At 46.8% G+C, this 24,207-nt stretch overlaps 1 pseudogene; it reads left to right on the top strand.

Annotated features, from left to right (window-relative positions):
- Positions 1-626: 626 nt before the first annotated feature.
- On the top strand, positions 627-1,226 carry LOC125411185 (ferritin light chain-like; annotated as a pseudogene).
- Positions 1,227-24,207: the final 22,981 nt, after the last annotated feature.

Genomic DNA, 24,207 nt, shown 5'->3' with positions numbered 1-24,207 from the left:
TCATTCCTTGTATAATAAAAGTGCAGGTTTTATCTTATTCCTACCTTTTGGGGTCAGGTATTTAAGCAAATGGAAATTATACATGGGTGACTGTTGGAAAATATTACTTTAAGGTGTGTTACTTTTGTCTATGCTGCATTTGATTAACTCTGAAGCTGTGATTCTTTGTCTGTCTAAAAACACCAAACGGCCCTACAAATGAGTTGAACAGAGTCAGGAGCAAGGAAAGGCGGGGCTGGCAGGCAGAGAGTATAAATAGAAGGTGAAACTAGAACGAAGAGCTAGAGAACAAGGAGAGGAGGACATCAAAGGCCAGCCACCCAGCCACACAGCAAGCCGGGGAGAAAGAAGTAAAGTAAGGTATACAGAAATAGAGGAGGATAAAAGCCCAGAGGCAAAAGGTAGTTGGGATAATTTAAGATAAGAAAAGCTGCCAAAAACGCAGCCCTGGGAGATGTGTGTGGATCTGTGTGTTGCTTCAACAGTGTTCGAACGGAACAAACTCGAGGCTTCCAGCCATTCTTCATTCTCTCCAGTTGCAGCCTCTGGGACCATCTTCTCCCCGCCTTCTGCTTCTAGGACAGCCAGCACCGTCTTTGTGGTTAGCTCCAGACTGCATCTCAGCCATGACCTCCCAGGTTCGTCAGACTTATTCCACCGAAGTGGAGGCTGCGTGAACGACCTGGTCAACCTGCACCTGCCGCTACACCTGCCTCTACACCTGCCTCCTACACCTACCTCTGTCTGGGCTACTATTTTGGTCGGGATAACATGGCTCTGGAGGGTGTAGGCCACTTCTGTGAATTGGCCGAGGAGAAGCGCAAGGGTGCCAAGCGTCTCCTCAAGCTGCAGAACAATCGTGGAGGCTGTGCATCCTTTCAGAATGTGCAGAAGCCATCTCAAGATGAATGGGGTAAAACCCAGGAGGCCATGGAAGCTGCCTTTGCCTTGGAGAAGAACTTGAACCAGGCCCTCTTGGATCTTCCTTCCCTGGGTTCTGCTCACCCAGATCCTCATCTCTAGGACTTCCTAGAAAACCACTTCCTGAATGAGGAGGTGAAAGTCATCAAAAGATGGGCAACCACCTGACCAACCTTCGCAAGCCGGCAGGGCCCCAGGTGTCTCTGGGCAAGTATCTCTTTGAAGGGCTCACTCTCAAGCATGACTAGGAGGTCTCTCATTCCAAGGGTCTCCTGCTTCTTCTCTGAACCAGCCAGCCTCAGGACCTTCACTCAAACCTCTCAAAAAGCCACTAGGCAGCTTTGTAACCTCCCTGGAGCCCCTCTCAAGTCTTGAACCAAGTAAAAATAAAGCCTTTTGAGACAGACAGGAAGGAAGGAAGGAAGGAAGGAAGGAAGGAAGGAAGGAAGGAAGGAAGGAAGGAAGGAAGGCTGCCAAGAAACAAGCCACACTAAGGCCATACATTCATAAGTAATAATAAGCCTCTGTGTGATTTATTTGGGAGCTGGGTAGTGGGCCCCTCAAAAAGCCAAAAAAGTGAAACATCCTACAACAGGCAATTTTTCAGTATTCACTGGAACTCCCTCCCAATACCAGCCTATGCCTTTCTCTGTTTTATTACTTTCATTCATGTCTCTGTTCTCTTTACTTAATTTTCTAGTCCCCATGCCCCTACCCTGGTAAGTGGTATCCTGGTCAAAGCTGGTCTCCGACAAACAAATTCCCCTGTAGACTTGCCCACGGGTCAATCCAATGGAGACATTTTTTCCTCAGTTGAAGTGTTGAAGTTCCCTCTTCTCGGGTGACTCTAGTTTGTATCAAGTTGACCAAAAAAAAAAAAAAACCTACCCAGCACACTCACTATATTAGGGTTTCTATTGTTGTGAAGAGACACCATGACCATGCCAACTCTTATAAAGGAAAGTATTTAATTGGGACTGGCTTACAAGTTCAGAGACATAGTCCATTGTCATCATGATGGAAAGCATTGCAGCATACAGGCAGACATGGTGCTGGAAGGGTAGCTGAGTTCTATATGCAGGTTTGCAGGAAGAGAGACTTTGGGCCTGGCTTGAGCATTTGAAACCTCAAAGCCCACTTCCAGTGACACGCTTCCTCCAACAAATCCACACATCCTAATCTTTTCAAATTGTGCCACTCCCTATGAGCTGTGGAAGCCATTTTCATTCAAATGATCACATCCCTAAACTCCAACACCCAGTCTTTCTGAGGAACTCCAACTGAAAGCCTGGTTTCTCAGCCCCCAGTGCCAGCTTTTGCACCCAACTGTGTTACCTGGGGCAAAATAACTGGCTGTTGTGGTTCTAAGTTTTGTCACACTGAGTCCTGGAGGATTGAAAGGCTCTCTGACATTCCTTCCCTCTCTGTAGCTCTCCAAAATCCCGAACAAGAAACTGATCTTCCTGAGTGTTGAACACAGAGTAAGAGAAGCCTGCAAGCCGTGGCTTCATGGATTGTATGGTTGTTTTGACATTAAACACCTGGTCCTGTTGGAATCGAAAGATAAGACAACATGGTTCTTCTCCCTCTCTTCCAACTCCATGTCTTCACAGCCACAGTCTGGTGGTCTAGGAATTGACACTTTTGTCCCAAGAGCCAAGAGCCCCAACCAAGTATTTTTTATTTATTTTATTATTTATTTAGAAATTGTTTTTTTTTTATTTAGAAATTGCACTGACGGAGGCAGACCTCTTAACTTCTCACAACGTTCACGTCACCAACTCAGGATACCCTAAAACCAATTTAGGATTGATCTAATGACCTTGGCTGACCAGAAGTCATTTCTCGCCCTGGGGTTGGGGTGGACAGGTAGAGTGCACTGCATCTTTGTAACTGGGGATACTTCCTCATTGGCCAAAGTGGTGATGGGTGGATGACACGGGGAACTGAGATTCCAGCCACATTTCCTGAGGATTCCTGCTGTAGGCTAAAAAACTAGGGCATATCCTCGGCATCCCCAGATCACCTCCATATCCTGCACCTCAAAGCTCTCTAGCGTAGAGACCTTTCCCTTAAACAATCTATTACCACAGAGAGTCATATTTTATTTGTGTAGCTCATTATCCAGGCCCTCACCTTCTGTGATCACGTCGCCAACAATATCCCCACATCTCAACAGCATCTCACTTCCTACTAAGCCCTGGGTCATTACATCCCCGCATCTCAACAGCATCTCACTTCCTACTAAGACCTGGGTCATTACATCCCCGCATCTCAACAGCATCTCACTTCCTACTAAGACCTGGGTCATTACATCCCCTAACTTATTACCATCTCATCCCTGAAGCCACGCTGCTTTTTCATAGGCTCCTCACACAGTCCTCCTGCTGCCTGCCTGTCCTCAAGACCCAACGGAGGGTGACACAGAAGCTCTGACTCGGCGGCTCCCTGCCGTCCCTGGGTTAGCAAGACTTCAAGCCCTGGGCTGGAGGAGAAGAAATTGCTGTAGACCTTCATCCCTGACAAAGTCAGCCTATAGAAAGGAGGGACCAGTCTACAAGGAAGCCTCAACTCCTCTGCTGACTGCCCTTGTCCTAAACTTCCCAATAGTAGGCTTTGGCCAAAAAGGACACCTGTATCATTATAGTGGCAGTCAACGATCTGTATTCAACTCACCAAGCAGAAACCTTTGAAGGACCATGGCTCAATGTGGGCCTCACCTGACCTTCAGCTTCCTTTAGGGACAATCATGTAGCCTTCCGAGAACAGTCAATGTCCTGATGATTTTGCACTTAAGAAGAATTGTGCTTTTGTTAAGTATCAATGTGCTTTACTTGAGCACAAGACAGGGAGTTGTCACGCACGCGTGCACACGTGCCCACACAGCACATATGCAAATTCAGGCAAAGTGCTCAAACAAGTAAGATTTAAAAAACAGCAACAACAACAACTTAAGACGATTGTGCTCAAGCTCCACAAATACAATGAAACTTAATACTGCGGTCATGGAAGTAAATGTATTAATAAATATCCATTGTTAAGTAAGTATTATACCCCATGACCTTTGGCCTTCATAGCAATAACAGGGAAGGAACCCTGAACAGTGGTGTGTCTTGTTCAGAGTCACGCTGACCACCGGAAGAGAAGGAACTAGGATACAACTCCTTCTATTGCTGGCTCATTTCAGCCTGCACTCTGTGTGAAATCATTCTGGATTGTAGACTCCAGCAGTTCGAGTGCTTGTTTGACACCCCTGGCTCTCAAGCTGGCTCAGCTCAAAGACAAAAGTCTTAGAAGAGCTCACATGTGAGGACCCTGCTCTCATCGCTTTGCTCGCTAAGGCCCCAAGTGGGAAGATTTTCTTCGGTTTCCCCAGGAGACCCTGTTGTGCAGCTAAAGATAGTAACCCCTGTTTTTATCTTCTCCCACATAAAATAACTAGCTACAACATAAAGTCTCCATATCTTTTGCTGCTCATGATGAGGAGGAATCGCTTGGGGGACAGAGGCGGGGGGAGGGGGTCGGGGGGAGGAGGAAGAGTAACATGGTCCATCTCCTTTATAGGGATGCTCAGTCCCAATTGTGTGCACACTAAACTGCACCTGCTGGTCATGTCCCTGAGACATTTATGAGGAAGAAAAGGTCCGGAAGGTGTTCAGGGGAGTGATAATGGATTGGCCACCAAGTGAGTTCTCAGCTAGCCGCTGGGGAGAGGAGCCATCAGACTCACTCGAGCTCCGGACTGTGATCTCAATACAGGTATTTCCACCCAGTCCTGAATTAACGATTTTTACGGTATAAAAATAAAAACGAAGCCGGCCAGCAGTAATCAGGAACACAACACTGACCCCAAGTGGCAGGAAATGTAATTTTGTCTTCTGTGTTCCCCAAAGAGGTGAGAGTCCCAGCTGTGGGAGCAAAGCTGCAGGGCTCTGACGGAGAGAAAGAAGCCGTCTGTTTCCTTCATTATCTTTGATGAACCTGATACAGCTAGGGCTGGCTGACAGCGGGTGCCTGCTCTCACCTCAGCACCCCACAGTATCCCAAAGTCTCATGATCAACGCACCTGAGATTCATCGCCTTTAGCTTAAACAGAGGTGGTGATTGACCCCCTAAAGGGTTTTGCCAAAATATTCTAAAGAGAGTTTTTTTACTCGAAATCTTGAAACACTTTTTTCTGGGTTTGGATGCTGAAAACTCAGGTGGAACCGTGTCCCTAAGATAAAACGCACGTCCTGAAGATTCAAGCCCTCTCCCCGAGGTACCTCCCAACCCTTCTTGGCCGTCTGAATGTGTTCACTTACTGTTATGGCTGATGCGTTTTCAGTGTTGTGATGCAGGAAGTCATTCAAGATGCAGTACAACCTCTGAGTCCGAGCAGCAGTGGGGGGAACGCAGATGTGGGGGTGCTGCACGAAACCCAGAGTCCCTGTCTGTGAGGTCACTCTACGTCTTGTACCATGACACTAAATGCGTCAGCCACAGCAGTAGGTGAACACACTTAGGAGGCCAAGACGGGATGGGGAGCAGCAGTGGGGGAGACGCAGATGTGGGGGTGCCGCAGGGGTCACGGTCCCTACATCCTAAGACCAAGGCTTTGAAGTAGAGGATGACAGGTAGGGAAACTGAATCTGTTACCAAGCCAGTAGTACAGAGTGGGCATGAGGAGGACAGAGAGTATCAGCAAGGGCAGAGGTCAGGGCCTTTGAAAAGTCCCCCCCACACTCCCCACGTCTCCAATCATCTTGAAACCCCAATTCTGGCCTGCCCTCTTCGGATAATCTTGCCTATTATCAACATCCCTACTTAACATAGTCTCATCTCTTTCTGTTTGGGTGCATTTTATAATCACTTGAAAGCATTTGTTTGCAGCAGATCACTCGCCAACCATCCCTGGTTTCCTAGGAAATAAATGATGGGCTATGGAGACTCGCTTGCATCCATGGAAAAGCAGCCTTCGCTACCGATTTCTCATTGCTCCTTGTACTTAACTCCGTTTAAATTAACGAGGACTTGATTTTCAAATTAACGTTCTCAAGGGGAAATGCATTACATCATGACTTTTCATTTGGAAAGCCACGATACGCTCATTACTGTCTCAATGTCTGTCTGGTTATTAAAGTGATCACTCATGTGGTAAGACAGCAGCCGGAATCCAGGCCAGTGACAAGGGTAGACGGTCTTCCTTCTTCACACACTTAGGCACTGTGGCCTTATCTACCCTGTCACAGTCAGAGTTGGAGCGACTGCAGGAAACAGTCACTCAGATTCATCCACATGACCATAACATTGTTAGGCCTGTCGGGACCCACACTCTGACCCCAGCATCACTAGTGATGGCATGGTGTTGCCTGCCTTTGACTTTAGGATTGAAGGGTGCATCTTCAATTCAAAGTGAATGCCTCCCTTATTTGGGGGTACAGATTGTCTCGGGGATGTCTTTGGGATGTATTTTGGGAGTGTTTGAGATGGGAACCTCTGCAGAGGCTTTTGGGTCAGAATGGCGCTCCCCTAAATTCAAATATTGGGAACTTAATCCCTCTGCAGTACTGTTGGAGGATGGGCCCTTCGGAAATGTTTGCATTATCAATGGATTTATTCCGTTATAAAATGGCCTGATGGTGAAGTCAGCTGACTCCTTGACTTTCACCTTCCACTGTGTGAGAAAACCAAAGGATCCCTAAAGCTAGGACAGCGAGCCTAGCCAAACACACTAGCTTCAGGTTCAGTGAGAGATCCTGTCTCAAACAAATAAAGGTTTGAGTGATGGAGGAAGACACCTGGTATGACACACACACACACACACACACACACACACACACACAAACACATACACACACTATACACATAAAAACACAATTTAAAAAATTGGTAGTTTAGTTTCAGTAGGTACCAGAGGCTCCACCTGTTCCATACATAGAGCCAGAACTACAAGCTTCAAGAGAGCTATAAGCCTTGGAGCTTGTGGGCTGTAAGGGAGGATGAGGGGAGCCAGATGGACAAGCGGGCAGGCAGTGGACCTCCCCTCCCGTGTCACCTGATCTTATTAACGTGAAGGCCATTATCTTCGCCCAGTCCTGCTGTGACTAGTTGAAACTACAGCCACAAGACTAGCAACTTCATTGAGACACCAAGAAGGAAGATGAGATGAAGAATTTACCCCACAGTAGATTTTTGTAAAGAACTTCCCAGTGTCCTGCCGCAGGTGAAGTCACGTGACCAAAGCATGACTCACGTGACCAATGTGCGCCCACCCCCAGGAGCCAGAGACAAGCTCAGGGCAAGGACTAAGGGCATTGATTGCAAGGGCTCCAGACTGGCAGGTGCCCAGGAAGGATGAGGTGGTATCTAGCTAGTTCCATTTCTAAAAGAATTGCGTAGGCAATAAATTTTTAATATCAGCCGAAGTGCCGGAATGTTCTCATAAAACTTGAAGATGCTCTTCCTGGGCCCACAGAGAACACACTGTGCGCATTTGGACTATCAGTTCTCCTTAGGGAACATAGGGAAGGACATCTTTCTGGCTGGGTTCCTCTACGCTGGCCTTTCTGAGCTGCTTTCAGGAGTTACTGCTCATACCCTTTGTGCTCCATACCCAGTTTGGTCCCCGATAGCTGAAGCCTCTACAAGTCCACATATTACCTGACCACACCACTGGTAACTAAAATGTGACAACAGCCCCTGGTACTCACCCGCGAGGGTCTCCTCCTCCATCCTGCACGATTTAAAGGGTCGCAACGCCATAGTCGCTCTGTCTCAAGAGTTTGCCTCCTTGGAAAACTGACAATCGGACTTCTGTCAGGACCACCCACAGATGTGAAGGAGGCAACCCTGGCTTGGAGGTCGGAACACGAGGTCAGTAGCTACAGCTAGCTGGCAGCCTATCGTGATTGCTCTGTCCTTTAACGATCACACGGGTGTTTGATGTCGCCATAGTCTAATCGTTTTAACTGTGTAGGTCCCTGCTACTCAAAACTCGGTCTGGCAGGCAAGGAGCGACCTGGTAGTCTGTTAGCACAGCCCCAGCTCCCCTACCCTCCAACCCAGTAATCCAGACCCAGCCCTTGAATGTGCTCCCCAGGTGATAGCTGTTGCATGTACTGGCATCTCAGAAGCGTGATCCGGGTCCCAATTTGACAGCCAGGTCAGCTTTCGCACTGATTTTTGAGTGACAGTGACCACCCCTGCCTGGTGACTCACAGCTCCACCCACGCTGAAACTAATCACCATGGGCACCCTGAGAGGCTGGGTCTCGGGTTCCCATTTTGCCAATCAGGAGGTCAAGACCCCAAGCACTGGGGCCCATTTGCAAAGTCAGAAAGCAGCTGCAGAAGCAGGACCAAGTCCATGTGCTGGATGCTGTTCTCGCCACCCTGAGGCTCCCAGTCTTAGATCAATCATCTGTTAGTAAACATTGTCCTGATTAATTGCTTATTCTGCATACAGGTAAATCACCTATGGCCCCCTGACTTTTTGTTTGTTTGTTTTGTTTTTCTGAGACAGCATTTCAATGTGTAGCCCTGACTGTTCTGGAACTCACTCTGTAGACCAGGCTGGCCTCATGCTCACAGAGATCTACCTGCCTCTGCCTCCTGGGATTAAAGGCATGCACCATTCCCACCCAGGCCCTGACTTCCTTTTAATCAGCCCCAAACAGGCCCTTATTGCTCAGCTCCTTGCCTGACTTAGGCCACGCTATGAAGCCTAGGCTCTTTGGACCTCAGGCAGCAGCTAGTTGCTCAACTGGCCAGCAGCATGACCCCTGATCCCGTCCCTCTGCAGATTCAGCCAAGCCTTACTTGAAAACATCCTAGAAGTGAGCCTCTCATCTGGGTCCCGTTGAGAATGCAGGCTGCCCTTAAGCTGCTGATCCAGACAGTCCGCTAACCCGATAGCATCAGGGCACCTGATCTGTTCTGGGTCCCACCAGGTTCAAAACACACTCACATCCATTCTCTTTTCATTTGTCATTTTCCAAGGCACCGCTGGAGGAAGTTCCTTTTTGTCAGCATTAGAAGCATTGGAGATAGCCACCTGACGTCTCCTGTAATGGAATTTTACCCCATCCCTTTATGCCCTGTGACAGTGTCACTGGTATCGACTTATTGTCTGCACTGACAGTTTCCAGTCTGTCCCTTTGCTCTAAACGCTGAGCTTAAAAGGAGGGAAATGGAAGAGAGAAACAGGTAGAAGGATGGAAGGGAAAGGCGTCAAGTGTTTTTAATTCATTTCCGCCGACTCAGCAGGTACCTTTCAGTTGGTCTTTGAAGCCCTGATTCAGGTACTATTGATCCCTGGAGAGGGCTATGAGACAGAATAGATAAGGAATGAAACCAACTCAGCAAGTGATGGACTGGTGTAGTAAGAGTGAAGCCATCTCAGCAAGTGATGGATTAGCATCGCGACCCTTCCCAAGGACCCGGTTTCTTCCCCCAGATGCCACAGGAGCCCTTTCCTTTCTCTCTAACCTCCATGGGTACCCAGGAATCTCAGCTTTCACATGTGGATGTTGACCCCCAAACCAGGAAATGGCAATGAGAGAGACTGCAAGCCAAGAACTCGGGGTGACTTGACCCCGAAGGTGGCATTGTCACTCCCCCTGGATTCATGCATTGAAAACTGACATCAAGACTTAGTGAGTTCCTTACTGCCTTTCCCCTGAGAAAATGCAGAAGCTCTCTAGCTCCGTGTTGGCTGGTTTCTCATTATGTAGACTGTCTGAGCCAACTTCATTCAATTTATTGCTACATTAGTCCCAAACCTGGCGAGGGAAATACATTAACTTTTAATAACACGCCTTGGGTGAGTGTAGAAATCCATCGCTGCCAGCTCCTTCTCAGCATTTATCCTGAAAAATTGGGGAAAGATGGGGGGCAGGCATTAAATCCTGTGTCTTCTGCAGCTGAGGGAAAGGAGAAGCCCAGAACCCATGAGAGAACTTAAAAACTATGTATTTGTTGATCTGCTGGAAGCATGGGGCAGTCAACAGCATAGTGTTAGCAAGCTTCTGATGCCGGGTATATAGTTACTCAAGATCTCAGAAAACCAGGAAAGGAAGGGAGCCACTTCGGATTTCTTTGGGGTTTATTCATCTGAATTATAACTCTGCTTTCCAAGGTGGGGAGCAATTCTGGTTTTATTGCTATGATAAACTTGAAATTAATTCAAAATCTAGTCATACCAAGAACTTTGAGAACCCACCAACCCTCATCAATAAAGGTTGATGGTGTACCTAGGACACCAGATGCTGGCAAGGCAGGCAGGGCTGGCCTCTTCTTCCCTCTCCAGAGGGAAAAGAAAGGCAGGAAGCGGGGGCAACACCGGAATGGGTCTGGGGACCACTGCTCAGAGAGCAACAACATTGAGGAAGAAGGTTCCAGGGTAGAACACGGGCAGTTCGGAAAGAGTGACTGTTGGCACCAGGGTCTCATCAAAGGTTCTGGAGTGAGGGGGTGACTAGCAGAACACATCTAGGAAGACCTCCATGGGAACACTCAGTAGAAGACAGGACAGCGTGAAGACAGTGACTCCCTTGGAAATGGTCCCCAGGGTACTAAGGCAGGTACAAAGGCACAAGTGCCAGGCTTGACCTTCGAGCTTAGGAAGTCAGGGTCACTGTAGACAGCGACAAAGCAAACGAGATGTCCACTGCTCCCCTACACATGTCTTGACAATGCTCTGCAATCCGCTGCTTTTCTCCCTACCTGTCAACAGTACAGCGATAGGCCAGGCAGGACCCCTCCACCTGTCTCCCATGACTCCTCCACTCAACAATAACTGACTGCCCTTTGTTTTTGGTTATTGTTGTTTGTTGCTGTTGTTGTTTGCTTGCTTGTTTTCCTAGCTTGAACAGTTTGTTAACTCTACATGTATGTATGTATGTATGTATTATGTATACAACATTCTGCCTCCATGTATGCCCGCATGCCAGAGGAGGGCGCCAGATCTCATTACAGATGGCTGTGAGCCACCATGTGGTTGCTGAGAATTGAACTCAGGACCTCTGGAAGAGCTGCCAGTGCTCTTAACCTCTGAGCCATCCCTCCAGCCCTTAACTCTACATTTTTACTGTTGTGAATCAGGAGATTTTGAAAACTCCCATTCCGAGAAGACATCTTCTTCGAGGAACTTTCCAACGTTTCTCATCAGTCGAGTGTTTGGTTTGGGTGAAGAAAGATGTAGGGAAAAGAAGACCATGAGCTGGAGGAATGGCTCAGTCAGTACAGGTAAGGTATGAGAATAGAAAACTACAAAGGCAAGGGCATTTTCAGACATCATGGCACTGGTATGGGTCTCCTAAGTGGGTAGCAATGGCGATTGCTGGGCTTCTGAGAAAATGACCGACACCAGACATCTAGGGAACCCAGAAGTAAATGGAGATGTGATTTGTTCATAACTGTTGCTGATAGAATGCTGCTTTTCCATGATTCTCCAGAAATATGGCCTTGAGGTCAGATGGGAGTGTCTTTGCCTGTGCAGCTATGTGCTGTCCTGCATGTGTGTCCCATGTGCGCCCGGGGTGCCTATTTGCCCGCCACATCTCCCTGCTTAGTGGCTCAGTGAATTGAGTATGTCTTATGTGCCTATCACTCTTCGAATTCTAAACCTTCTGGTCTTCTATGGCCTTCCTCTATTCCTAGCCCTGGAGCTTGGACCTCAGCAACACTACCTCATGAGCCCTGCACTGCCCACAACAGGCTTTGTTGGCACAGCTTGTAATACCCCCATAACCTGGCCATTTCTCCATAGCACAACTGTCTCTAGCCAGCTTTCCTGCAAACACCTGACTGGCTGCCTATGCCCATCCTTGGCTCCTCCAAGTAACCAGGGGAACCCTTTAACTGTTCCCAGGACAGGGAACTCTTCTGTTCAAAGCCCTTTCTGTTGAACCAAGTCCCTACAAGTGGAGGAAACCCAAAGTCCTTATCAGGGACCCCTCATCAGATTCTCCACCCTGGTTAGTAGTTTTAACTATTCATTTGACATTTTACATTCCAACCACAGTAACCAACAACTAGTTGGTTACAACAAAGTACACGTTGGTTGAATAGTTCTCAGGCAAATAGTCCAGAAATAATGTTCATAAATTATAACCTCTGAAAGCTGCAGAGATGACTCAGTGGCTAAGAGCACTGGCTGTTCTTCCAGAGGACCTACATTGATTCTCAGCACCCACGTGGCAGCTCATAACCATCTCTAATTCTAGTCCCTGGGATCTGGTGCCCTCTTCTGGCCTCTGCACAGACATACATGAAGAAGTACTCAAACACATAAAATAATAATTTAAATTTAAAAATTTTAAGTGGGGGCTGGAAAATTGGTTTAGTGATTAAGAGCACTTGTTGCTCTTGCAGAAGACGTGGGTTCAATTCCCAGCACCCACCTGGCAGTTCACCACTTCCTCAGGCACCAAGCACGCATATGGTACACAGACATACATGCAGGCAAAACACTCAAGCACACAAAAGAAAATAAATTTAAAAAGAAAGAGAGCTGAGCCATAGGAGCACATGCTTTTAATCCCAGCATTCGGGAGGCAGAGGCAGGCAGATCTCTGAGTTTGAGCAAGTTCCAGGATAGTCAGGGCTACTCAGAGAAACCCTGTCTTGAAAAAAATTCTAACAACTGAAAAACTTTGTTAGGAAACTGTTATAAAAACTGAGAAAATTAGCCTTGTATTCACATATTATATATTCAAAATATATATATGAACCCAATTGACAAATTTGCCTTTTGTCGTCATAATTTTACAAATAAATCTATAAAAATTAACATCCTGTGAATTAACTCAAAATTAACTGCTTTAGTCCAATCAGAAGTCACTCAAAGGAACCTGTAGGGACGTCCTGCCAGGACCTCTCTTCAGACCTTTTCACCCATGGCATTTTGTTAGTCCTGATGCCCATCTAAAGAGGACTGTGCTAAAACTCAAAGACATCAGTTTTGCTTGTGAAGACTACCCAAGTGTCCGAATCCAGAAGAGGAAGCCTTTAGATTCTAAAGCCCATATTTAAAGTGACAGCATCATAATAATTTTGTAATGTCAATTCACCCATCATTATTCAAAATGAATGGGCCATTGGCTGGCCTTGAAGACGTTTTAAAATAAAGATGGCTCGGGGTTCTTCGGCGAAATGGAAAGAATAAATTACCATTTGGAGGTGGCTTATTAATGAATGGCTGTAACCCACAAGCCAGAAAAGAACCACAAGGAAAGGACATTTTAAAAATGGGAAGTTCGCAGGTAGACGGAAAGATAACATTTTATTATTTGGTCCTTGTTCATTCTAGGACAGAACAACCATTGCTTTTGTGTCTTCTAGAGACACAGGTGCCAGGCCAGGGACCACCAGAGCAGATGCGCTCTTTCAGCTGCTGCTTTGCTTCTGCCTGCCCTGGCTCAAAGCCTTGTTGCTACGCTACTGGGAAAGGTGAAGCGGGAGACTGCGAAGAGAGAATTGAAGTCACAACTAGATTGTGGACAGGAGCCTGACGGCTTTTAAATGAGTTTCAAGACGGACAAAGAACAAGTCCAGGGGATGCAGAGAGAGCTGCTGCAGGCAATCCTTGAGGGGAAGCAGAGCATATTTACAGTCCCCGTCCTCACAGGATAAAAGAAGGACCGCATCTGCTAAGATGCTTGCAGTTTAAAAAGAACAAAGAGAAAAACCAGGGAACACTTAATGCCATCTAGAGATGGTCCTGCTGGTGTGGCTGCCTGCAAGGCCACAGGATGTGAGCCAGTTTCTCCTTAACTAGGGAATGTCACCTCCTGACTTTTAAAAAAGCGAGGAAGGAGAAAGTCTTTAACTTGGGTTTGACAAAGATGCAGCCTCTGAGATCTGATGGAAAGCATGGCCTATGAGCTGAGGCTAACTGAAAGGGAGCTGGGTCTAGCCTATGCTCAGAGAGGAATAAAGGAGGTGAGGGTTCTGGTCTCACCCCAGGCACAGAGGTAGAGACTGGAGTGGGAGGCGGCTGTGGCAGGGGCAGCAGGCTTCTCTAGGGGAGGATCAGTGGCCTGTAGTACAGATGTTTCCCAAGTCATGAGCAGCGTGGTAGTACATCCCCAGATACATCAGTGAAGGCTATGGACCCGTTCCTAGTGTAGAAGGAAGTCACAGTTCCCTGACACCAAGCAGCTAGGGCAGCAGTTCTCAACCCATGGGTCATGACCATCAGAACACACACATTTCCGACGGTCTTAGGAACCCTCAGCCATAAATTTACTTTCGTTACTACTGCATAACTGTAGTTTTGCTTTTGAGCCATGTCTCAGTTCCTAAGATTATCAGAAATATGTGTTTTCAGGTCGAGAACCGCTGATCTCGTGTGTGTTGAGGGTACAACTCTGTCTGGTACAGCTTTCATCTTACAAACAAAGAAGCTGGTCTTTAGAAAATTAACCGACCTGGTCAACAAAATACAGCTGGCTAATGCCAGTCAGGATCTGACCTCTGCTCCATGTGGCCCCGCAATGGTACTACTTCCCCACACTTGAAGAGAGGTTGACATTGCTTCATCTTGTCTCCACCTCCTTGGATCAATCCTTGCATAATTTTGTCATGAGATAGGGTTTTAAAGGTGGGATTAATATCTTGGTTAAAAATAGAGTGGGGCTGGACGTGACAGTGTACACCTTTAATCCCAACCCTTGGGATGGAAAGGCAGGTGGATCTCTGTGAGTTCAAGGCCAGCCTGGTCTACAGAATGAGTTCCAGGACAGTCAGAGCGGTTACACAGAGGAACCCCATCTGGAAAAAAAATAGACTGAGGTGTGGTGGATTCTTATTTTCCAGTTCTCAGGAGACAGAGGCAGGTGGATCTCTGTGAGTTCCATGAACAACTTGGCCTACATAGTAAGTTACAGGCCAGCCAGAACATGAGTTCCTGTCTACAGAAAAGGGGGGGGGGCATTGTGTGTGTTTGAGCAAGCTGTCTTCCTCTCCCCGACCCTCCTCTCCCCAGTGTGAGCATATAACTAAGAGCAGGCCTCCCCATAACCTGGTCACTGTGCCTTTCCTAAGTTCAAATTTCCTGCCTCTAGATCCATAAGAAATAACTTCTTCTGTCGAAGCCACCTACTCTGTGATTTTCTTCTAGCGGCCTGGACTGATAAAGACAATGTTGTAGCCAAAACCCAACTGAATACTAGCAAAATAGGTAGATGAACTGAGTTGCTTAAAACACAAAAGTGCTTTAACTGGTAGGGTGTTCCTTCAGGTAAGACCGTCCTCCTACGGTTCTCTGATCCACGGTGTTAGCGTCATTTAACCTCCCTGTGTCCCCCATCCTGGGAAGAAATAAAAAAAGTTTGATTTTTTTTTTAAGAAATACACACTGTGTTTTAGATAAGGTGATGTGGTTTCAGGGCTTCGCTTCAAAACCATCTGAGGAAGTGGGAGAGAAAACAGCAGCGTGGGTCATGAACTGGTCAATACTGAAGCTGCAGGATGAGTTAAATCTGGTACTGTTTAACTCGTGGGTCATGAACTGGTCAATACTGAAAATGCAGAGTGAGGGGAACCGGGTACTCTTTAACTCCTTGATACTCTCTCCTGCTATTCTGATGACTGCATCTGAAGTAAAGTAAATACATTTTTAACAAAAATTAAAATTCAATTAAATAAATAAAATTTAACAAAATTGTTTTTATTAAATACAGTTGAATAAGAAAGCAAAATTTTTATTAACTAAATAACCAAAATTTCATAAAAATTAAAATTATATTAAATAAGTATTCATAAAAACTAAAAATGGTGTTAAATAAAATTTAATAAAATAAGTTTTTATTATGGGTAAAATTTAATACAAATTAAAATTTTATTAAATAAATAAATTTTAATTTAAAAATTAATTCAATTGAAGATGTTATGACGGCATTAGAGAGCATTGAGAAGTACAACATATAAGGTGCCCTAACACTCACAGGGAGACCAACCTGGTGCATGGAGGTCATCTGACCTCCCTGGGATGGGGACACACCGAGGCTAAATGACATTAATGAAAGGGATGGGTGAGCTCTAGAAGGAGGATAGTTTTACCTAGAAGGAAAGGATTTGAAGTCCCAGAGGCAAAAAAGGGAACACCCTGTTCAAGGAGAGAAGGAACTCTGCCTTAACTGAGGAAGACACAAGACAAAGACACTACCTGGAGCCTCCTAACCTCACTGAGGGCCACTTCATTCCCGGACAGACAACAGGGTGCCTCTAATGCACATTCATCTGGAGAGCGGCAGGATCCGGTTTGCAGAACTGAACTAAGCATCACACGGCTTCAGGGTGAAGGACTGCCTAGAATGGGGGCTGCTGGGGATTGGGGTGACCAATCAGGACTACCACTTCTGTCCAGATGTGTGGAGCGTGGACTAGAGTCCAAGTCGATGATGATCTTAAGTAAACAGGGTAGCAGGCAGACTCAAGAGACGCTGGTGATGCAAAAACCATGACAATGAGTGAAGAAATTGTGTAGAAAGGAACAGGTCATAGAATGAAGAGACTCATGGGGCACTGGGCTCTGAGAGTGTGTGTCCCTCCCAAATGCAAATGTGGACACCCTAACCCTCAAGGCAATGACGTCACTAGATGAGAGACCTTGGGGAGTGACTACATCTTCTGTCAAAGGATACACATTGAGGCAAGTGGGAAGGTCAAAAGAACAATTTTCCGGAGTCCATTCTTAACTTCCACCATGTGGGTTCTGGAATTGAACGTCAATTGTTGAGATTGGTAGCAAAAGCCTTTGCCCTACTTAACCATCTTGTCGCCCCACAGCCACACTTCTGGGGGTGGTCATCTTGAATTTATCCACCTTTGTACCCTTCTCTCATTCTGTGGGTGTCTGGGGCTCAGGCATTTGAAATCCTGAGTCAAGTTAGTTACCATTGCTAACCACTCCTAGAGAGATATCTGGGCTAGGGAGAGGGTTAATTTAAATCAGAACGGAGAAACCATTAACAGTGTGTACATGCTAAGCTGGTGAGTGTGTCTGTCTGTGTGTGTGTGTGTGTGTGTGTGTGTGTGCGTGTGCGTGTGTGTGTGTGTGTGTTCCTACTTACCAGTATGGCATGCAAGTGTGTCTTTGGAACACAGATTATGAAAGCACCCTGGTGTGTCCTTCCTGTGCCTTCTTAGTAAGAAGAAGAATTCAGAGCCCTGGGAAGGGAAGCCAGAGCATACAGGGATCTAATTTAAATAAAGATTAGGTTGTCTATAGGTGTCTAATCTAAAGATTAGATGTCTGAAGGCTACCCAAGAGCCAATGGTTGGAAGCTAGAAAAATATGTTGAGGCTTACTGTGAGGAAGAAGTTTCCAACACCTCCTTCTGGACTCCAGGGGTATTGCATGCACATGGCGCACATACAGGCAACACTCACACACATACAGTTAATATAAAAAAGAAAATGTAGCTGGGTGGTGGTGACGCATGCCTTTAATCCCAGCACTCTGGAAGCAGAGGCAGGCAGATCTCTGTGAGTTCGAGGCCAGCCTGGTCTACAAGAGCTAGTTCCAGGACAGGCTCCAGAGCTACAGGGAAACCCTGTCTCAACAAACAAAAAGGAAAAAAGGAAATGTTTGATCTTGATGAATGAGTTAGAGATGGAACCAGGCTGAGACCTTGAGTCTGCTGACTGTGGACTCAGTGTGTGTAGCATGAAGTAGGTAAGATCTAAATATCATTATAATCTGATTTTAAAAGAAGAAATAGTAGTAACACGCTCAAGAATACACTATAAATTTGAGGGACACAGATATACCTCTTGGTTACCCTTCATGTTCTGATACGTGCCCACATATTCTTTTTCTCACCTTAATGGCAGGCTTACAGTATCTTAGAAAATCCACACTCCACAATCCATTTCCTCAGGAAACAGAGGGTGACAGGCTCCCTCTCTAGCACCCATCTTTGCTTGAGAGTGAGAAGTGACTTTTGCCCAACCCTAGTAATAAGTGTATGCTGTAAAACTGCCATGTCATCTGAAACACTTCACAGACACTGGCAAATGAAGACTAATATACTCCTGAAAGGCTGTGATTTTCATCTCTCCGATGTCAGACACCGTGTGCCCAGTGCTCCCTCTAGATGAAGTCGGAAGTGCCCCAGCACCAAAGCAGGAACCCAGAGAAACAGAACTACCTCATACGCACTCCCACAAATACCACATACAACTTGGAACTTCTGGTAGGAAGAAGGAAGCCACTATTAATGTTTCTTACTCATTTTGTACTCAGCCAATTTGCTTCCAGAACTTTGCTTTCCAGGAGTATTTTGCCTCACATGGCTCTTTTGCACGCTATCCCACAGAAACATGTAAAATGTTGCTGATATTTGGTAACAGAGAATTAAACTCTTCTCCCCAGAGTCCAAAGGAGTTAAGCTCATGAGTGCACACACACACACACACACACACACACACACACACACACATATGCACACTGCAGAAGGGAAATTAAATGTCATGTTACAATTGACTTTTTTGATTGCCTCATCTAGTCTCCCCAGAAGTAAAAAGTTGGGCCTGCGTGACTGTGTACAGTTCTAGAAGAAAGCCCCACTTCTCTTGTTATCTTAGAATCACAGCCTCAGAGATTTATAAAGTTTGCTTCTCTGCAGTGCACAGAGAGGACACAGGTTTCGGAGCCTAATTTCAAACTACGGTATGAAATTTTACTAGGTGTGTGTTCTTTGCCTCTCGACTTTCTCTGTAAGCCGGAGAGAGAGGGGCACCCCCTCACAGGAAGGGCTAGGTCAAACAGGGTAACATAGAAAGTCACTGGGTGGTGTTTTACATAGCCCGTAACACACTGGGCAGGTGGAGATGTGAGAAACACCCACACATCTACATCGTTTAAAACTAATAATTCTTGGAAGGACTTTGTTGGTACACACCTTGCATTGTGGCATTTGAAGGCAGAAGAGGGATGATCTCTGAGTTCAAGACCAGCCTGCTCCCCACAGTAAGTCCTAGGTCAGTTAAGGCTACACTACATAGTGAGATGCTGTCTGGAATAATAATAATAATAATCAGAAATAATAATAATAATAATAATAATAATAATAATAATAACAGCACTCTCCCTAAGGTGCACTTGCTTCAGAAGGAAGCCCTGACCTGTGCAGCTCTGGGTCTCTTTTATTTCCCCTAGTGAGTAGTCATTAGGCCACCGCCCTTCCCCCAAAAGAGAAAGAAGCCATGTTTGCCTCTACAACTGGACTTGATTTTGAACTAACAGAATTCTATAAAACTGCATAAAAGCACGTTTTAGAATTTCAGTTCATTGCTCCGAATGTGTCCAGAAAATGACATTTACAGGGAAACAAACCACTCCAAGAGGGGCACAAGCACCATAAGCTGGGATGAAGCCAGCCACACTGCCCTTCCCCTGCCTGGCATTGGAGAGGATAATTACACACGGGTGAGTTCACGAGTCCATGAATTCATTAAAAGAAAAATGCTCAGCTATCCACCCAGAGGCCCTCATCCCTTATCAACTGCCTAGCTCTCTGTCCTGAAATACATCACAACTCTTGACTTCAGTATTCTCGGAAAGGGATGAGGGAGGCTCTTCCTTCCAGCTCCTAAAAGTAACACAACCAACATGCTTTAAACAGAATCTCTAAGGTTTCAAAATCACCCATCAAAATAGATTTTAGAACCTTACTACGGTGGTTTCAAAGAGAATGACCCTCAACGACTCTTTACGTTTGAACACTTGGTCTCCAGCTGGAACTGTTTGGGAAGGATTAGGACGTGTAATGAGGGAGGTGTGTGGCTGGGGTGGGCTTTAAGGTTTCAGAAGCTCATGCATTCACCCCTCATGCTGTAGGTCAGATGTGAGCTCTTAGTGACTACTCCAGCCCCATGCCTGCCTGTTCCCATGCCCCCCACCATGATGGTCATGAATACACCATCTGGAATCCTGTACTCCAAATTCAATGTTTTCTCTTATAAGTTGCCTTGGTCAAGCCCAGCGGTGGTGGCACATGCCTTTAATCACAGACAGAGGCAGGAAGACCTCTGTGAGTTTGAGGACAGCCTGGTCTACAGAGCAAGTTCCAGGACAGCTAGGGTTACACGGAGAAACTATCCCAAAAACAAACAAACAAACAAACAAACAAAAAGTTGCTTTGGTTACGGTGTTCTGTCACAGCAACAGAGAAGAGACTGAGACACCGACCAAGAAAATGTCACTGATGGGTGGGAGAGGCCCAATAGAGTAAGACTGTGTGACAGTTACAGAAGGCACTGAGCCCGCCCCTTGGAGCAGCCGGCAGCATTGCTGCTGCAAGGGAAGGAGAGGGGACAGAGAGGGAACGGCATAAACAACGTGGCTGTCCTTCAAGACTGTGTCCTTTGAACCAGACAGCAGCAAAACTGATAACTAACCAGTCTGGGCTTTCCTGTTCTGTAGGTTTAACAACTTCTAATTTGTAAAGGAAACTGGTTTGTCATGGAAACAGAACAGAGTCACCATAAAACACTGCAAAACACAAATAAGAGAAACTCAGAAATAAACACCCTTATTGTCTACCCTGGAGAGACTGCCTAGCACCTCGGCAGCCTCTCCTGCAGCTTTTTCCATTCGCATAACTACAAGGAGCACAATACCTATCTTCCTACTTTTCTTTTTCCTCCATCAATGGTCTTCCCATCATTATTTCAACCGGCTTCCAGACAACAGCCCAGATTCCCCAAGTGACCTCAAAACATCCTTGAGCTGGTATGTTTTTAGCAGCATCTCACCACAGAAAATGATGCTATCTTTTTATCGATTTTCCTCTTCCTTTTCAAATCGAGTTCGGCCCCCAGGGTGTGTGAAGTCGACAGCCTTAGCAACCCTGGAGAGCGTCACCCTAGGCTGGAACTGTCTTTGCTGTACTGCTGTACACCATGTTTAAACATTCTGCGGCAGCAGATGTTCAATCTATCCAGATGTGTGGATCACGCAATTCCAGCACTCAGAAGGCTGAGGCAAGAGGATTGAGAGTTCGAGGCCAACCTGGAAGGCTATGTAGAAGAATTCTATCTGAAGAGAAATGAGAAGTGTAAGCTCAGTTCTTCATGGGTTCAGGTTGTACCACATCGGACGATGTGCAGCATTTTAATCGTCATGGGTGATTTGTCCACACGCTCTCATTCCTTGGGGGAGTCTGAGATTTAGCAGCAAAAAAATTTTAACCACAAATTGGCCCATGCAGGACTGAATGAACACTGTTGTTATGGTTTCCAACGCCGTGTGTTTTCCCGTCTCTTTCGTAAACATCTTCATCCCTCTTTGGGCCTCATAACTGACCCCAGGCACTTGGTTCCCTCAGAGGCCAGACGAGGGTTTCCGATCCCTGGAGTTGAAGTTAGATAGTCATGAGCTGTCACATTGATATTGGGAACCAAACTTGGTCCTCTAGAAGAGCAGCAAGTGCCCCTAACTGCTGAGCCATCCACACTGCCACCTCTCCACCTGGTCCAGCTCCCTTCCTGAATAGGCCTGACTTCTGTGACTTACTGGCTGATGCTGCCTCCAAGGCTGCTCCTGCATCAAGATTTGAACTTGTACTTAGGACCCAGTTCCGAGTTAGACATCTCAGCCACCAACTCCTCTCCTGAGATAAGACTAACAGAAGACCCTAGATTCTGTCTGGAAGCCCAAGAGAAAGAAAATACCAAGGCTGGGTAAATTCCCAGGTCTTCACTGTGGCATTCACGCAGCAAGACTTGCCACCCATAGACCTCTATCCCTCAGACATAGACGTGTAGACATACAGGTGCATAAAGCTAGAGATGGCCTATTGACATCCCGCCTCCTGAAGTGTCCCGTGCTGACATACCCTTGTGGGAAAATGACTGCATTTCTTCACTCGCTTCCATTACCACACATCTCCCACAGAACCCACATAATGTGGACTTTTACACTGAGGTTAAAATGTCAGATAAAAGCTTAAATTGCTTTCCTAGCAAAATTGCCCTTTTAAAGGCCTTCGATGCCTTAAAAGTAAAGAGAGATGTACTCAAGAACTCTTAAGTGCTGGGGCCACCTGGTGGGAAGGACTTTTTATTTCTGAAGTCCTCTGGCAAGGCCACTTCCCTCCCTCCCAAAGCCACAGCGGCCAGGGGGAGCTTATGCACTGGCAGCACAGCCATGAGCCTCAGCAAAAACTTGAAGCAAGGGACAGAATCAGCTTCACCGGGTCATCTCCCCTCCAAGACCCTACAAAGCTAGGGTCTGGGGCTGGTTTTGTTTCCAATCTGAAATTGCAGGTGACTTGACGGCTGGGGGGAGGGAACTGTAGCAAACAGAAAATTATTAAGGAGGGAGAGGGAGGGGCATACGCTGTTCAGCCCTGCTGATTAAAACCGCTCCTCTTTTCCCTTGTTGGAACATGCCTGAAGAACCTGCTGGCTCATCTGCCTTTCTGTGTGTTCATGTGTGTGCACACACACGTGAAAGGCAGAGGACAACTTCGGGGGCCATTACTCAGGCTCCATTCCTCCACCTTGTTCTCAGAGACCGGGTCTCTCCCTGGCCTGGAACTCACCAAGTAGGCTAGCCTGGGTGGGATTTGCTTGTCTAAAACAAGCCAGAGGTGGGGTTACAAAAACATCACCACCCCTAGGTTGTGGGTTCTGGGGTTCAAACTCAGGTTCCCCACCAATCAAGGAAAGTACTTTATTGACTGAGCCATCTCCCCAGCCCTTACGAATCTACCTTGGTATCTGTCAAGCAAACAGAACTGCAATCAGCCTCTCCCCCCTCCCCGGACTTTATTATCTTTATTTATTTGTTTGGTATTTTTGTTTGTTTATAACTTGGCCACCTGAGGTCACGGCCAGAGCTAACTAGGAGCAAGAGACTGCATTTTACAGCAACTACCTTTAGGCCCAGTCTTCTGGACGGTGTAGACGGGATTCGATCTACGCAACGGAGAGGGGCAACCTCCATCTGTGCGTCGCACTGCAGTCACCCACCACAGCGTCCGAATTCTCAGCAGGCCGCTCAGCCCGTCCGGAGACATTGCTTATTCAGTAACAAACCTCATTTCCTTTCAGACTAAAGGCGATAACAAAAGCCCTTCGAGGTTGCTCAGTTCGAGATGGAGGCCATTTCCGGACTTTTCTCCTGCACCACAGGGCGGCGCTAAAGTACAGGAAAATAGCTCTTCAGCGTGCGGGCCTCACCTACCTGGAGAAGACAGAAGGAAAAAACCGCCTCATCTCAGATGCTCAGATTTAAAGGAGGAGAGGGGACTGGGTAAGGCCTCAGTCCACCACAGATCTCCAGTTATCCTCAGGAACTCAATGGAGCCTGCGTTCAGGAGCGCGGGGTGCAAGTATTAAGGAGGACAAGGCTGAGTTTCCATGGCCGAGGCAGGGCTGTGTAACAGGCCTGGGTAACTAACAGAATTGCACCCAAAGCTGACAGCCCATGTAATTTAGTCACAAACTACACCTGTTAAGGGCTGGGAGCGTTAACAGGTGAGTGGGGCAGAGTGGGGCGGGAAAGCAGCACCCACAGGCAGATCCTACAGGAAGTTTCCAGAAAAGAGGGTAGCTGCTGCTCCCCAAATCGAGAAAGCTGAAGGAAAAAAAGAAACGAAGAAACACAGCTGTCTTCCCCACAGGCCTGTTGGGAGGGATCATCACATGTGACCTGGGGTCGATTGAGATAGGTTCATTCTCTCATTAATCACGATGTGTATTGATTACATGTTTAACATGTTGGGTCTCTTGAGCAAAATGAAATAGTAAAATTCATTTTACTTGTTTCTTTTCTTTTTTGGCTCCTTAAAAAAGTCTTTTTTTTTATCCTCTTTGGATATCGCCATCCAGTGTCGCTTGAGAAATATTAAAGTGTATCTGGTCCAGTGGGGAAAAATATAGTCCTTAGTGTAATGGTCTGTCCTTCCCTTTAAGAGACAAGCCCCGCCCACTCCCTCCCTTGTCTGCCGAGGCAGGCTGATCTTCCAGCTTCCGGTGTGAGCCCTTTCCTTTTCTGTCTCTCTCCCAAAGAGGTAGCTGCTGCCATTGCTCCTCTCCTCTCTCCTCTCCCCCACTCTGTTTCTTTCCTCTTCCCCCTTTTCCCTTCTTCTCCCGTTCCCATCCATAACCCACTAAATAAACGTCCAACCTTACTCTGCATGGCATGCCTGTCCTTCTCGGTCTCTCACCTGCCACGAGGCTCCCTGCCTGGGACTCGCTGCCCCTCATGGCCCATGGGCCACTCGGGGGGCTCCCTGCCTAGGACTGATGGCCTGCCGTGGTCTCGGGACCTGTTGCTCGCTGCCGCCAC

Source organism: Myodes glareolus, chromosome 18 (genome assembly GCF_982192425.1).
Source record: "Myodes glareolus chromosome 18, mMyoGla1.1, whole genome shotgun sequence".
Lineage (NCBI taxonomy): Eukaryota > Metazoa > Chordata > Mammalia > Rodentia > Cricetidae > Myodes > Myodes glareolus.
The sequence above is the reverse complement of the archived record's forward strand: the minus strand, read 5'-3'. Positions and strand labels throughout refer to the sequence as shown.